General features: G+C 43.7%; 1 long non-coding RNA gene across 1 annotated transcript; it reads left to right on the plus strand.

Moving 5' to 3' along the window:
• The first annotated feature begins 5,174 nt into the window (after positions 1 to 5,174).
• LOC145881622 (uncharacterized) lies at positions 5,175 to 13,057 on the plus strand. The gene is made up of 3 exons (XR_014393200.1): positions 5,175 to 5,355; positions 5,721 to 5,844; positions 12,681 to 13,057. It is a non-coding gene; the product is annotated as an uncharacterized LOC145881622 (long non-coding RNA).
• The last annotated feature ends 1,946 nt before the right edge of the window (positions 13,058 to 15,003 follow it).

Genomic DNA, 15,003 nt, shown 5'->3' on the forward strand with positions numbered 1-15,003 from the left:
AGGGGATTGATAATGTCTGATGACTGCAGGGGATTGATAATGTCTGATGACTGCAGGTGATTGATAATGTCTGATGACTGCAGGGGATTGATAATGTCTGATGACTGCAGGGGATTGATAATGTCTGATGACTGCAGGGGATTGATAATGTCTGATGACTGCAGGGGATTGATAATGTCTGATGACTGCAGGGATTGATAATGCCTGATGACTGCAGGGGATTGATATTGCCCGATAACGGCAGGTGATTGATAATGTCTGATGACTGCAGGTGATTGATAATGTCTGATGACTGCAGGGGATTGATAATGTCTGATGACTGCAGGTGATTGATAATGTCTGATGACTGCAGGTGATTGATAATGCCTGATGACTGCAGGTGATTGATAATGTCTGATGACTGCAGGGGATTGATAATGTCTGATGACTGCAGGTGATTGATAATGTCTTTCTTCCCTGGGATATTGAATGCAGGAAGATTATCTGACTGATGAATAATGAAATGAGAAGGTTTTGTGCTCTTACCGGCAGGAGAGGTGTCTGGTGTTGTGTGTACGGGCAGTGGAGATGTGTGTATAAGGACAGTGAAGGAGTGTGTGTGTGTGTGTGTGTGTGTGTGTGTGTGTGTGTGTGTGTGTGTGTGTGTGTGTGTGTGTCTGTGTGTGTGTGTGTGTGTGTGTGTGTGTGTGTGTGTGTGTGTGTGTGTGTGTACGGACAGTGAAGGTGTGTATGTGTGTGTACGGACAGTGAAGGTGTGTGTGCAGGGCGTCTGGTTTTGTGTACAGGAAGGGCAGGTGTCGACTGCTGCAGGTGATAATTCAGGTAATTGGGATCATATGGTACACTCCTGACTGTCATGCAACCAAGAGGGCATCACAGCCACACACACACACACACACACACACACACACACACACACACACAGTCTTACAGTTGAAGTCGGAAGTTTACATACACTTGGGTTGGAGTCATTAAAACTCGTTTTTCAACCACTCCACAAATTTTTTGTTAACAAATTATAGTTTTCGCAAGTCGATTAGGACATCTACTTTGTGCATGACATAAATAATTTATCCAACAATTGTTTACAGACAGATTATTTCACTTACAATTCACTGTATCACAATTCCAGTGGGTCAGAAGTATACATACACTAAGTTGACTGTGCCTTTAAACAGCTTGGAAAATTCCAGAAAGTGATGTCATGGCTTTAGAAGATTCTGATAGGCTAATTGACATCATTTGAGTCAATTGGAGGTATACCTGTGGATGTACTTAAAGGCCTACCTTCAAACTCAGTGCCTCTTTGCTTGACATCATGGGAAAATCAAAAGAAATCAGGCAAGACCTCCACAAGTCTGGTTCATTCTTGGGAGCAATTTCCAAATGCCTGAAGGTACCACGTTCATCTGTACACACAATAGTACGCAAGTATAAACACCATGGGACCACACAGCCGTCATAACGCTCAGGAAGGAGACGCGTTCTGTCTCTTAGAGATTAATGTACTTTGGTGCGAAAAGTGCAAATCAACCTTGTGAAGATGCTGGAGGAAACCAGTACAAAATTATCTATATCCACAGTAAAATGAGTCCTATATTGACATAACCTGAAAGGCCGCTCAGCAAGGAAGATGCCACTGCTTCAAAACCGCCATAAAAAAGCCAGACTACGGTTTGCAACTGCACATGGAGACAAAGATCGTACTTTTTGGAGAAATGTCCTCTGGTCTGATGAAACAAAAATATAGCTATTTGGCCATAATGACCATCGTTATGTTTGGAGGAAAAAGGGGGAGGCTTACAAGCCAAAGAACACCATCCCAACCGTGAAGCACGGGGGTGGCAGCATCATGTTGTGAGGGTAATTTGCTGCAGGAAGGACTGGTGCACTTCACAAAATAGATTATGTGGATATATTGAAGCAACATCTCAAGACATCAGACAGGAAGTTAAAGCTTGGTCACAAATGGGTCTTCCAAATGGACAATGGCCCCAAGCATACTTCCAAAGTTGTGGCAAAATGGCTTAAGGACAACAGAGTCAAGGTATTGGAGGGCCATCACAAAGCCCTGACCTCAATCCTATAGAAAATTTGTGGGAAGAACTGAAAAAGTATGTGCGAGCAAGGAGGCCTACAAACCTGACTCAGTTACGTCAGCTCTGTCAGGAGGAATGGGCCAAAATTCACCCAACTTATTGTGGGAAGCTTGTGGAAGGCTACCCGTAACGTTTGACCCAAGTTAAACAATTTAAAGGCAATGCTACCAAATATTAATTGAGTGTATGTAAACTTCTGACCCACTGGGAATGTGATGAAAGAAATAAAAGCTGAAATAAATCATTCTCTCTACTATTATTCTGACATTTTACATTCTTAAAATAAAGTGGTGATCCTAACTGACCAAAGACAGGGAATTTTTACTAAGATTAAATGTCAGGATTTGTGAAAAACTGAGTTTAAATGTATTTGGCTAAGGTGTATGTAAACTTCCGACTTCAACTGTGTACACAGAGCTCTCTCGACACACTCACACGTATCAGAAATCTCTCTCTCTCTCCACACACACACACACACACACACACACACACACACACACACGCTACACACACACGCTACACAGACCGCAGTGATTAAACTGACTGTCCAGTTAATAGATTGCCAAGTCAATATCAGCCTTGACTACTGCTGTTGACAGGGTTCACAAAGATGGCTGCCACTTACTTACCTGTTCCTAGAAGTAACTCCTAGAAGACTGCTTTTAGCTTACTCTGCGTTCAGAAAGTATTCACACCCCTTGACTTTTCCCTCATTTCATTGTTACAAATTGGGATTAAAATGGATTTATTTGTCTATTTTCATGTGATCTACACTAAATACTCTAATGTCAAAGTGGAATCTTGATTAGATAAGTATTCACACCCCTGAGTCAATACATATTAGAATCACCCAGTGATTACAGCTGTGAGTCTTTCTGGGTAAGTCTCTAAGAGCTTTCTACACCTGGATTGTACAATATTTACACATTATTCTTTTTTAAATTCTTCAAGCTCTGTCAAGTTGGTTGTTGATCATTGCTAGACAACCATTTTCAAGTCTTGCCATAGATTTTAAAGCCGATTTAAGTCAAAACTGTAACTAGACCACCCAGGAACATTAAATGTCATCTTGGTAAGCAACTCCAGTGTATATTTGACCTTGTGTTTTAGGTTATTGTCCTGCTGAAAGGTACATTTGTCTCCCAGTGTTTGTTGGAAAGCAGACTGAATCGGGTTTTCCTCCTAGGATATAGCCTGTGCATAGCTCTATTCCGAGACATTGGAAAACCTCCCTGGTCTTTGTGGTTGAATCTGTGCTTGATATTCGCTACTCGACTGAGGGACCTTCCAGATAATTGTATGTGTGGGGTATGGAGATGCGGTGGTCCTTACAAAGTCATGTGAAACACTATTATAGTCCATGCAGCTCATTATGTGACTTGTTAAGCACATTTTACTCCTGAACTTTAGGTTTGTCATAACAAAGTGGTTTAATACTTATTGACTCAAGACATTTCAGCTTTTTATTTGTAATTAATTTGTACACATTTCTAAAAACAAAATTCCACTTTGACATTATGGGTTATTGTGTGTAGATCAGTGGCACACAATCTCAATTTCATCCCTTTTTAAATTCAGGCTGTAACACAACAAAATGTGGAAAATGTCAAGGGATGTGAATCCTAAGTAACTCCTTGATATTAGTAGTGCTTCCCTGGGTGCCCTGCAGCAAGGACAATTCATCTATAGCCAAAAGACGTTGAAAATACATATTTTTGATTAAAAAGACGTTGAAAATACATATTTTAAACGTCTTGTGCTCGCTATTTAAATCTTAGGTTTAGAGCAGTGGTCACCAACCGGTCGATATTAAAGACATTTCTGTAGAAAAGCCAACGATAAACAAAGTATTCCTTTTTTGAACCATTTAATTTTTCTGAAAAGACAAACTTCCCCTACCCGGCGGACCTGGAGATCTGTGGCTAAATCAGGACGCCTACTGCGCTGGCCAATCACATAGCTCAAATCACCATGCCTACAGCTTCCACAACCACAGCCACAGCAAAGTTTGATTGGCTACTAGCCTATATGAGATTTCATACAACTTTTAAAACCTTGACCAGAGAGAGACTGTCAAAGAATACAGCAAAGAGCTGCTGTTTTTATGAGTGAGTTCATGTTTGTTTTTATTCAGTACTGTCAACACTGTTTTTATTCAACACTATTGCAACACATAAAACGCGTTTCTCCCTACTTCCACTTGCGCTGCAATGAATGAGTAACCAAGTGTATCAATAGCCCTGCGTTTTTATTATTATTAGCAGCTCGTTGTCTATTTGAATGTCAAGGAATATTTCACTTTCTCTGGTCATAGGAACAACATGAATTCGTGCATGAGGCAGATGTGGTGCGACTCGAGTTTTGCCATCAGGTGGAAGACAGTGTCTCTTCTCTCTGGTCAGTCTCACCGGAGGAAAGGAAGGAAAGATCAGGGACCGTGAGAGGAGGACCCTCTGCTGCTCTCTCCCTCCGCTGAGCCTAATGCCGCGTTCAAAAGAACTGGGAACTCAGAACTCTCAAATCTCCGACTTCATTGCGTTCAAAACTACTGGGAACTCGAGAAAAAAACGATATCCAACTGGGGAAAAATTCCAACTCTGAAACTCTGGCTTCTTTTTAGAGCTCGGACTTTCCGACCTTAAGATCACTGACATCATGATTTGACCTCATATTTTTCTGAGTTCCTGGTTGTCTTCAAAGCACCATGACCATCAGATACAGGTACCATCAGTCCAGTAAAATAAAAAATATAATTATTTCAATTTGTGGTCAGCTGTGCCTTGCAAGTGCTACACCAGTTTTTAAATATCATATGATCTGAGAATAACAATATTGGCAGGCCAAGACATATAGCCCACATGCTGTGATAACGTAGATCTCAGCTTGCTATTGGACTGCGAAAGTGATCTAGACTTAGAAAAGGGTGGTGACCACTGGTTTAGAGATAGTCGTTAAAATCAAATGTTTTGTAAAGAAAGTGTGTAGTGTAGCATGTCCAGTAGTAACGTCCAGTGTTCTTTACCTTCTCCCTAACCCTAATTCATCTCTCCCTCTCTTCCCTCTTCAGGTGCTCTGTCAGGGGGTCAGCTGGGTCCGGGAGAGCTGTTGCAACAGAGGTTACGCTGTGGCCAGGTGGACCAGGCTCTAGGAATTCTGGGAGCCATGGAGTGGAGCACTATGGGAACGGAGTGTTACCGGGCACTGACCTCTGTCACAGACTACCTGCTGAGGCTAGAGCTGGACCAGACCAGAGAGGGTGAGACCGGGGAAATACATTCACCAATCTGTCACTTAGGCTGCGTTTACACAGTCAGCCCAATTCTGGTCATCTGCCTAATTATTGGCAAAAGAGATGATCTGATTGGTCAAAAGACCAATTAGTGAAAAATGATCAGAATTGGGCTGCCTGTGTAAATGTAGCCTTAGTCAATCAAGTAATCAGTCCAGAAAACTGTAAATCAATCAATCAATAAATCAGTTTACTAATGAATCAGTCAATCAACCAAATATAGTAAACCATCAAATGATTCAATCAATGCATTAATCAACCAACCAGTCAGTCAGTCAGTCAACCAGTCAATCAGTAAACCAATCAAATGAATGTTTATTTCCTGTCTGCAGCCCAGTTGGAGGCAGCTCTGGGTGTGTTCTATGTTCCGCCCCGCCCCCTCTCTGACTCGGTGGTTCTAGAATACAGAGGGCCAATCAGCAAGTACGCCCGACGCTTCTTCCACCACCTACTCAGGTAACTCAGCCCCTTACAGTATAACCCACCCACTCGGGTAACCACACCTCCTATACACTTAACCACACCCACCAAGGTCTGCCAAATGGAACAAAAACTTTCACCGTTCATTTAAATACAATCATCATTTTCTGTCATCTTAGATTTACATTTTAGTCATTTAGCAGACGCTCTTATCTAGAGCGACTTACAGTTAATTCCGTTTAAGATATTGTAGCTAGGTGAGACAACCACATGTCAGTCATAGTACATTGCATTCGGAAAGTATTCAGACCCCTTGACTTTTTCCACATTTTGTTACGTTACAGCCTTATTCTTAAATTGATTAAATTGGTAGTTTTTTTTCATCAATCTAAACAAAATACCCCATAATGACAAAGCAAAAACAGTTTTTTAGAAATGTTATCAAATGTATTAAAAATAACAAACTGAAATATTCCATTTACATAAGTATGATGGAGGCCACTGTGTTCTTGGGGACCTTCAATGCTGCAGAAATTATTTGGTACCCAGATCTGTGCCTCGACACAATCCTGTCTCGGAGCTCTACAGACAATTCCTTCAAACTCATGGCTTGGTTTTTGCTCTGACATGCACTGTCAACTGTGGGACCTTAAATAGACAGGAGTGTGCCTTTCCAAGTCATGTCCAATCAATTGAATTTACCACAGGTGGACTCCAATCAAGTTGTAGAAACATCTCAAGGACGATCAATGGAAACAGGATGCACCTGAGCTCAATTTCGAGTCTCATAGCGAAGGGTCTGAATACCTATGTAAATAAGATATTTCTGTTTATTTATATAAATATGCAAAAAAGTCTAAAAACCTGTGTTCGCTTCGTCATTATGGGGTATTGTGTGTAGATTGATGAGGAAATTCTTTTATGTAATTCATTTTAAAATAAGGCTGTAACGTAACAAAATGTGGAAAAAGTCAAGGGGTCTGAATACTTTCCGAAGGCACTGGAAGCACATTTTCCCTCAGTAGTTATTAGTGCTAGTAGGAAAAGACAAGTGAGTTTAAAAAAAAATGTTGTACATTAGTTAATAAAGTAAGTAGCTAACAGCACTGAGTCGATCAATTCAGAATGAAAGACATTTGTTTGGTAATGATGATAACGATGTGTTCTCTTGCTCTCAAACACACACACACACACACACACACACACACACACACACACACACACACACACACACACACACACACACACACACACACACACACACACACACACACACACACATACACACACACAGATAATTGAAAAGAGGGTCTCTCCCCATTTCTAGAGATTAGAGTTGGGAGGCTGAGTATCTACCCAGTACAATAGTCCCTAACTTCTCCAGGCCAGAACCAACATGAAACAAACAAACTCAACCAAAGAGAAGCGTTTTCATTTGATGTTGAAGAAGGGATGAATGCAGGTGGGTGATAAGGGAGAGAGAAAAGGAGGGATGCCAGAGAAGGCTCTGCTTGCCAAAGCGAGAAAATGGAAGAAGGAAGATGTGAAGTGAACTAGCTAAGCAAGAACACTGTGGACCACTGTAGTGATGGCAGGTTTTACAACAAGAACACTGGACTACTGTAGTGATGGCAGGTTTTACAGCATGAACCTTGTGGACCACTGTAGTGATGGCAGGTTTTACAGCAAGAACACTGGACCACCGTAGTGATGGCAGGTTTTACAGCAAGAACACTGGACCACTGTAGTGATGGCAGGTTTTACAGCAAGAACACTGGACCACTGTAGTGATGGCAGGTTTTACAGCAAGAACACTGTGGACCACTGTAGTGATGGAAGGTTTTACAGCAAGAACACTGGACCACTGTAGTGATGGCAGGTTTTACAGCATGAACCTTGTGGACCACTGTAGTGATGGCAGGTTTTACAGCAAGAACACTGGACCACCGTAGTGATGGCAGGTTTTACAGCATGAACCTTGTGGACCACTGTAGTGATGGCAGGTTTTACAGCAAGAACACTGGACCACCGTAGTGATGGCAGGTTTTACAGCAAGAACACTGGACCACTGTAGTGATGGCAGGTATTACAGCAAGAACACTGAACCACCGTAGTAATGGCAGGTTTTACAGCAAGAACACTGGACCACTGTAGTGATGGCAGGTTTTACAGCAAGAACACTGGACCACTGTAGTGATGGCAGGTTTTACAGCAAGAACACTGTGGACCACTGTAGTGATGGAAGGTTTTACAGCAAGAACACTGGACCACTGTAGTGATGGCAGGTTTTACAGCATGAACCTTGTGGACCACTGTAGTGATGGCAGGTTTTACAGCAAGAACACTGGACCACCGTAGTGATGGCAGGTTTTACAGCAAGAACACTGGACCACTGTAGTGATGGCAGGTATTACAGCAAGAACACTGAACCACCGTAGTAATGGCAGGTTTTACAGCAAGAACACTGGACCACTGTAGTGATGGCAGGTTTTCCAGCAAGAACACTGGACCACTGTAGTGATGGCCAGTTTTACAGCAAGAACACTGGACCACTGTAGTGATGGCCGGTTTTACAGCAAGAACACTGGACCACTGTAGTGATGGCAGGTTTTACAACAAGAACACTGTGGACCACTGTAGTGATGGCAGGTTTTACAACAAGAACGCTGGACCACTGTAGTGATGGCAGGTTTTACAACAAGAACGCTGTGGACCACTGTAGTGATGGCAGGTTTTACAGCAAGAACACTGTGGACCACTATAGTGATGGCAGGTTTTACAGCAAGAACACTGGACCACTGTAGTGATGGCAGGTTTTACAGCAAGAACACTGTGGACCACTGTAGTGATGGCAGGTTTTCCAGCAAGAACACTGGAACACTGTAGTGATGGCAGGTTTTACAACAAGAATACTGTGGACCACTGTAGTGATGGAAGGTTTTACAGCAAGAACACTGGACCACTGTAGTGATGGCAGGTTTTACAGCATGAACCTTGTGGACAACTGTAGTGATGGCAGGTTTTACAGCAAGAACACTGGACCACCGTAGTGATGGCAGGTTTTACAGCAAGAACACTGGACCACTGTAGTGATGGCAGGTATTACAGCAAGAACACTGAACCACCGTAGTAATGGCAGGTTTTACAGCAAGAACACTGGACCACTGTAGTGATGGCAGGTTTTCCAGCAAGAACACTGGACCACTGTAGTGATGGCCAGTTTTACAGCAAGAACACTGGACCACTGTAGTGATGGCCGGTTTTACAGCAAGAACACTGGACCACTGTAGTGATGGCAGGTTTTACAACAAGAACACTGTGGACCACCGTAGTGATGGCAGGTTTTACAACAAGAACGCTGGACCACTGTAGTGATGGCAGGTTTTACAACAAGAACGCTGTGGACCACTGTAGTGATGGCAGGTTTTACAGCAAGAACCCTGTGGACCACTGTAGTGATGGCAGGTTTTACAGCAAGAACACTGTGGACCACTATAGTGATGGCAGGTTTTACAGCAAGAACCCTGTGGACCACTGTAGTGATGGCAGGTTTTACAGCAAGAACACTGTGGACCACTGTAGTGATGGCAGGTTTTACAGCAAGAACACTGAACCACCGTAGTGATGGCAGGTTTTCCAGCAAGAACACTGTGGACCACTGTAGTAATGGCAGGTTTTACAGCAAGAACACTGTGGACCACTGTAGTGATGGCAGGTTTTACAGCAAGAACACTGGACCACTGTAGTGATGGAAGGTTTTACAGCAAGAACACTGGACCACTGTAGTGATGGAAGGTTTTACAGCAAGAACACTGGACCACTGTAGTGATAGAAGGTTTTACAACAAGAACACTGGACCACTGTAATGATGGAAGGTTTTACAGCAAGACCACTGAACCACCGTAGTGATGGAAGGTTTTACATAGAGTAACTCATGTAGTACCTCTATAACTGATCCAGTAAAACACAATTACTGGATTAATTTTGTTGATATACAGTCGGAACTTTACACTTAGATTGGAGTCATTAAAACTAGTTTTTCAATCACTCCACAAATGTCTTGTTAACAAACTATAGTTTTGGCAAGTCGGTTAGGACATCTACTTTGTGCATGACACAAGTAATTCTTCCAACAATTGTTTACAGACAGATTATTTCACTTACGATTCAATGTATCACAATTCCAGTGTGTCAGGATTTTACATACACTAAGTTGACTGTGCCTTTAAACAGCTTGGAAAATTCCAGAAAATTATGTCATGGCTTTAGAAGCTTCTGATAGGCTAACTGGACTCATTGGAGTCAATTGGAGGTGTACCTGTGGATGTATTTCAAGGCCTACCTTCAAACTCAGTGCCTCTTTGCTTGACATCATGGGGAAATCAAAAGAAATCAGCCAAGACCTCAGAAACATTTTTGTAGACCTCCACAAGTCTGGTTGATTCATCCTTGGGAGCAATTTCCAAATGCCTGAAGGTACCACGTTCACCTGTACAAACAATTGTACGCAAGTATAAACACCATGGGACCACGCAGCCGTCATACCGCTCAGGAAGGAGACGTGTTCTGTCTCCTAGAGATGAACATACTTTGGTGCGAAAAGTGCAAATCAATCCCAGAACAACAGCAAAGGACCTTGTGAAGATGCTGGAGAAAACAGCTACAAAAGTATCTATATCCACAGTAAAACGAGTCCTATATCGACATAACCTGAAAGGCCGCTCAGCAAGGAAGAAGCCACTCCTCCAAAACCGCCATAAAAAAGCCAGACTACAGTTTGCAACTGCACATGGGGACAAAGATTGTACTTTTTGGAGAAATGTCCTCTGGTCTGATGAAACAAAAATACCATCATTATGTTTGGAGGAAAAAAGGGAGGCTTGCAAGCCAAAGAACACCATCCCAGTGGCAGCATCATGTTGTGGGGGTGCTTTGCTGCAGAAGGGACTGGTGCACTTCACAAAATAGATGGCATCATGCGGAAGGAAAATTATGTGATTTATTGAAGCAACATCTCAAGACATCAGTCAAAAAGTTAAAGCATGGTCGCAAATGGGTCTTCCAAAATGACAATGACCCCAAGCATACTTCCAAAGTTGTGGCAAAATGGCTTAAGGACAACAAAGTCAAGGTATTGGAGTGGCCATCACAAAGCCCTGACCTCAATCCTATAGAAAATTTGTGGGCAGAACTGAAAAAGTGTGTGCAAGCAAGGAGGCCTACAAACCTGACTCAGTTACACCAGCTCTGTCAGGAGGAATGGGCCAATATTCACCCAACTTGCTGTGGAAGGCTACCCGAAACGTTTGACCCAAGTTAAACAATTTTATAGGCAATGCTACCAAATACTAATTGAGTGTATGTAAACTTCTGACCCACTTGGAATGTGATGAAAGTAATTAAAGCTGAAATAAATCATTCTCTCTACTACTATTCTGACATTTCACATTCTTAAAATTAACTGACCTAAGACAGGGAATTTTTACTCTGATTAAATGTCAGGAATTGTGAAAAACTGAGTTTAAATGTATTTGGCAAAGGTGTATGTAAACTTCCGACTTCAACTGTATATATACAAATTACTGGGTTAATTTTGTTGGTGTATATATACACTATATACTCATTACTGGGGCGGCAGGTAGCCTAGTGGTTAGTGTTGGACCAGTAACCAGCAGGTAGCCTAGTGGTTAAAGTGTTGGACCAGTAACCAGCAGGTAGCCTAGTGGTTAGAGCGTTGGGCCAGTAACCAGCAGGTAGCCTAGTGGTTAGAGCGTTGGGCCAGTAACCAGCAGGTAGCCTAGTGGTTAGAGCGTTGGACCAGTAACCAGCAGGTAGCCTAGTGGTTAGAGTGTTGGACCAGTAACCAGCAGGTAGCCTAGTGGTTAGAGCGTTGGACCAGTAACCAGCAGGTAGCCTAGTGGTTAGAGTGTTGGACCAGTAACCAGCAGGTAGCCTAGTGGTTAGAGAGTTGGGCCAGTAACCAGCAGGTAGCCTAGTGGTCAGAGCGTTGGGCCAGTAACCGAAAGGTTACAAGATGGAATCCCCGAGCTGACAAGGTAAAAATCTGTCGTTCTGCCCCTGAACAAGGCAGTTAACCCACTGTTCCTAGGCCGTCATTGTAAGTAATCATTTGTTCTTAACTGACTTGCCTAGTTAAATAAAGGTTGCATTTAAAATACAAAAATATATAATTACTGTGTTAATTTTGTTGGTGTGTGCATCTTCATAGACTTTTTAACTGTCTGTACAGAAAATCTCTAACACTTACCTCAGCCTGCAGGTATAATGCTTTTTAATGTGTTAAAATCAATTTTTATGCGATTTTTCTCGTAAAATAGCAATAATATTCCGAACGGGAGTCGTTGTTTTCGTTCAAAGACTGAGAAAGTAAAATGGACTCTTCACGTGCACGCGCGCACCCGTCTCATTGTTCTCAGATCGACCACTTACCAAATGCGCTACTGTTTTTCAGCCAGAGACTGGAGAGTCATCATTCAACGTTCTGGCGCCTTCTGAAAGCCTATGGGAGCCTTAGAAAATGTCACGTTACAGCAGAGATCCTTTGTTTTGGATAGAGATGACAAAGAAGGCCAAGAAATGGTCAGAGAGGGCGCTTCCTGTTTGGAATCTTCTCAGGTTTTGGCCTGCCATATGAGTTCTGTTATACTCACAGACACCATTCAAACAGTTTTAGAAACTTTAGGATGTTTTCTATCCAAATCAAACAATTATATGCATATTCTAGTTACTGGGCAGGAGTAGTAACCAGATTAAATTGGGTACGTTCTTTTATCCGGCCATGCAAATACTGCCCCCTATCCCCAACAGGTTAATGTCTTATAATACAGTTTATAATCATGTTATGTCTGTAGACACCAGCGCTTTGAGAAGGCTTTCCTGCTGGCGGTTGACATTGGAGCTAGAGACCTGTTTATGGTGAGTCTCTCTTTTCCTCCTCTCCCCTCTCTCTCTCTCTCTCGTTCTTTTGTTCCTCTTCTCTCTCCTCTCCACTCCACTCTTCTCCGTACCTCTCTCCTCTACTCTTGTCTCCTCCTCTCCTTTTGTCTTCTCTCGTCTTCTCTCTGTCTCTCTGTCATGGTGAGTAGCAGGTGGAGGGGCCTTGTGACCTGAACACTTTTCTTCCCTCTCCTCCTCTCACCTCTCTTCTTCTCGCTTGCTCTTTCTTTCGCTCAACGCTGAAGCGGTCTTGTATGTCTGACCCCCTTCTTTGTGGGGGCCCCCTTTTGCTTCACCCTCCATGCTTCAACAACGCCCCCCCCCCCCCCAAGCCATTTAATGTTCACGCTTTGCACCTCCTCTCTCACCTCCTCCCCCCTACTCCCATCACACTGATAGCAATGGTTCCAATTCACTCGCCACTAAGTAGAGCCGCTGAGAAGCCGAATTGAAAAGGTGGAGCCGAGGCTATGGACCTTGAAAGAACACAGAGAGAGAGAGAGAGAGAGAGAGAGGAGTGAGGCAATAGAGAAGGAGAGAGGAGAGACAGAACGAGAGAGGAGGGGGTGGAGGTGAAGGACTGCTCCAGAAACAGAGATAAAGAGTGGGGAGAGGAACAGAAAGGAGACCTCTGTCACCTAGGAGACATGCCAGAGAAAGGAGACCTCCTCTGTCACCTAGGAGACATGCCAGAGAAAGGAGACCTCCTCTGTCACCTAGGAGACATGCCAGAGAAAGGAGACCTCCTCTGTCACCTAGGAGACATGCCAGAGAAAGGAGACCTCCTCTGTCACCTAGGAGACATGCCAGAGAAAGGAGACCTCCTCTGTCACCTAGGAGACATGCCAGAGAAAGGAGACCTCCTCTGTCACCTAGGAGACATGCCAGAGAAAGGAGACCTCCTCTGTCACCTAGGAGACATGCCAGAGAAATGAGACCTCCTCTGTCACCTAGGAGACATGCCAGAGAAAGGAGACCTCCTCTGTCACCTAGGAGACATGCCAGAGAAAGGAGACCTCCTCTGTCACCTAGGAGACATGCCAGAGAAAGGAGACCTCCTCTGTCACCTAGGAGACATGCCAGAGAAAGGAGACCTCCTCTGTCACCTAGGAGACATGCCAGAGAAAGGAGACCTCCTCTGTCACCTAGGAGACATGCCAGAAAAAGGAGACCTCCTCTGTCACCTAGGAGACATGCCAGAGAAAGGAGACCTCCTCTGTCACCTAGGAGACAAGCCAGAGAAAGGAGGGAAGAAAAAGAAAAGAACCCAAAGGAAGAAAGTGACACATGTCTCCTTTTTGGAACAACAAAGAGAGCAGGGAATGAAACAGAAAGAGAGAGGTAGGGAGATGGGGGGAAAGAGAGGGAGGGCAGGAGAGAGGAGGGCAGTGGCGTTTAGCCCTGCTAGTCCTCTAATTAGGGCCTAAGTTAACCTGTCTAACTGGCTGATTGGGACAGGGAGGGGTGAAGGGTAGGGGTGAAGGGTAGGGGTGAATAGGAGGCAGAACCCCATCTGATGTTTGATCTCAACCCCATCAATGTTTGTCGGGCGAACAAAACTAATGGAACCCCCGCTCTCACACACAAACTGACAGATGCACACACACACACACACACACACACACACACACACACACACACACACACACACACCACACACACACACACACACACACACACACACACACACACACACACACACACACACACACACACACACACACACACACACACACACACACACCCTGCAGAAATGCTCAGTGTGATTCCTCACCTCCTCTCTCTCCAGCTCCATTGTTTTCGAACTAACAATAGAAGTCCTCCAACCCTGGAAAAGAGGCCTTTTGTAAAACAAAACACTTTGGTGTGGGGCTAAATTGGAGAGGGACTAGGGGTGGGAGTTGGGTAAGTGTGTGTGTGTGTGTGTGTGTGTGTGTGTGTGTGTGTGTGTGTGTGTGTGTGTGTGTGTGTGTGTGTGTGTGTGTGTGTGTGTGTGTGTGTGTGTGTGTGTGTGTGTGTGTGTGTGTGTGTGTGTGTGTGTGTGTGTGTGTGTGTGGGGCAGGGGGAAGGAGGGTTCTCGTTAGCAGGAGTGCTTTGCATAATGGAGACGTTTTATAGTCCCCTAATTACAACCCTTTGATAACGAGACGATAATGTGACCAATCAGGTCAGTCCTTCCGTCGTCATCAAGCCTCTTTTCTGATCTGACGGTTAATTAATGAATTAAGGAAGTAAATG

Source organism: Salmo salar, chromosome 01 (assembly GCF_965601325.2).
Source record: "Salmo salar chromosome 01, fSalSal1, whole genome shotgun sequence".
NCBI lineage: Eukaryota > Metazoa > Chordata > Actinopteri > Salmoniformes > Salmonidae > Salmo > Salmo salar.